Source organism: Sinocyclocheilus anshuiensis, unplaced genomic scaffold, assembly GCF_001515605.1.
Source record: "Sinocyclocheilus anshuiensis isolate Anshui unplaced genomic scaffold, SAMN03320099.WGS_v1.1 scaffold308, whole genome shotgun sequence".
Taxonomy (NCBI): Eukaryota; Metazoa; Chordata; class Actinopteri; order Cypriniformes; family Cyprinidae; genus Sinocyclocheilus; species Sinocyclocheilus anshuiensis.
Genome location: NW_015558619.1, coordinates 946,687 through 949,119, shown reverse-complemented (window position 1 = coordinate 949,119; position 2,433 = coordinate 946,687). Strand labels below are relative to the sequence as shown.

Sequence of the window (2,433 nt, the reverse complement as noted above, 5' to 3'; positions counted from 1 at the left end):
TGGGAACCTGGTATTTCTATGTTCCTTTTTTATGTGTCTAATTGACATGAACAAGTTCTTTGAAAAACATCTATGACCTTTGAATAACGTCTAGTCTTCATGCTCTATGTTGACTATGGTTTCACTAATAATAAACAAACATTTGCATAAAGCATCCATATTTGTCCATGCCCATGTTGATTGATTGGAGTATTAAAAACTTGAAAAGTGATAATTTAAGGTACATTTAGAACATATAAAAATGTGCGATTAAGTTGCAATTAATCACGAGTTAATCAGACATGAGACAATGGGGAGTGTCCTAAATCAAACACATACATAAATGATGAAATTCAAAAGTATGCAAAATTTATGTCTATAACAAAATATTTAAGCATAAATTAGGAGGAAACAATTACAGCCTAGTGCGCCTAAACTATTGACTGGTAATTATATTTTTATAAGAAGAATACTAAATATTAATAATCACAAAGTGCACTGTTAAGACAGTCATAAAAAAGAGAACGACAGAGAGCATTGTCAACTTCTATATGTGTGTGTGTGTGTGTGTGTATATATATAAATACATACACACACACACACGTATATAATGTTGATTTCCAGTTTTTCACACTTACAACAGAGGGACTTGTACACAGTTATTGCAAAAGGTGTAAAGATTTTAAACATAGCTTCTAGAGGGCAGTAATAAAAAAAGATAACAGATTTACCTGATAGAATGTTTAAAATCTTTTAAAAAATGTAGTTGAAAAATCTACAAACCTGACCTGATCAGTCTAAACAGGCAACAGAAGAGCGCACTGTAACCAGAAAAATCAGTCATTTTTTTATTGCATATAGTAGACAGAGTTTCAAATCTCGGCTTCCCCAAAAACAATGAAATTTCCTCCCAATGGCTGTTTTGCAAAGGATGACTTCACACTAGCCTTGGCAGGAGGATTTCTTATTTGTTCTGGCCGCATTGAGCTCAAACACGCTGGAGGCGATCTGATGCAGCTGAGCATTCTCTGTGTTCAACTGTACCGGCTGTTGAGGAAGGAGGTGTTCAGAAATGGTCCCCACGGCCCTTTGTTCTCCTGTCAATCTGACATTCATTCAAATGTTTATGTGTGCTTGCTGAACTCTTCACCCGTTTGACGACATTGGGGTGCCAGGAGCTGTGCGCAGCACGCTGTACCTTCTGCCTTCCTCTCATTCATGACGCTGTTGTGTTGTTGTTTCTGCTGATTAGCGGGGTTAAAAAGCTCCCATAAATCTCACTGGCCTTTGCTCTGCTTTATGAGGTTGATGGAGAGGCCAAAATGTTCAGAAGGAACTGCCTTAGAACACATAGATTCCTTCAGAATGGTGTTATAAATTTAATAGAGATTGCATAAAGAAAATTATTTACCAATCTCGGTACAGAACACATTCAGCATCGACAAATTTTCTGTCTTTTGTTAATTCCTCTTTATATTAAACACACCACACCCAAAAACTGAATCTTTAAATATAGTAGTATGTACTGTATCATCAGAGTGCATGTTTAATATTTTAAATATTTTACATTTTGTTGTTATTAGTAACAATTAGTTGGCTATTAACATATCGTACAGGATATTCCTGTATATTCATAATGACATTCATCCAAAAGTGTGTGTGTGTGTATATATATACAGTATATATATATATATATATATATATATGAGATCAGCATATTTGGTTAGTGAGCTAGATTAAGTATTTCTTCATTTTAACTTTCTTTTGTTTTAACTTTAGATACAGGTTTAATAAAAAAAAAGAAAACAGGAGTTGATTTTTATGATTATTTATTTATTCAAAACAGACTGATCAACATATTAAAAAGAAACAAAATATTTAGAAAACAAAAACATTAAAAAGGACATTAAAACTGGTTCAAACAATCACTGCAACACAATTAATGTGTAAAGAACATTATATACATCACAACACACGTGGAGGTTTCACAGAATCTGATTCTCTCAGTATTTAACAACTGATGCTGTAAAAAAATTGTATTTAATATTAATGCTTTGTAGGAAAGGCAGTCTCACATTTTTAGATCTGCACCACTCTAAATAACTGAATAACTGATTGAGACCTCAGAAGTACATCATGTCACGCAAGTTCACAGCCCATGATGCTTAAATACAACTATACAATGAACTAAACATTAGAGCGCACGTACATTTACAGTGATCTACAGTGACAATGTTATTTACAAAAGAGATCACAGGCTCAAAATCAGGAAACTTCCGCACACAAGACACTCAGAAACTCAGAGTCCGGCCTTGAGATTCAGATCATTCCCTTCTCCACACCTAGCCTGCGGAAAAGAGCGAAAACAATAAAAAAAGACATTCTGAATCACTCAGCCTGATATGGGTAATTAAAGGGATAGTTCACCCAAAAATGAAAATTTGATGTTTATCT

General features: G+C 34.0%; 1 protein-coding gene across 1 annotated transcript in view; it reads right to left on the bottom strand.

Moving 5' to 3' along the window:
- Positions 1 to 1,846: 1,846 nt before the first annotated feature.
- Positions 1,847 to 2,433, bottom strand: part of LOC107680480 (plasmalemma vesicle-associated protein-like) — a 5,185-nt gene continuing 4,598 nt past the window's right edge. Inside the window, exon 6 of the mRNA XM_016476364.1 lies at positions 1,847 to 2,326. The gene's annotated coding sequence lies outside the window, so the exon portion shown is untranslated. The remainder of the gene's footprint in view (positions 2,327 to 2,433) is intronic.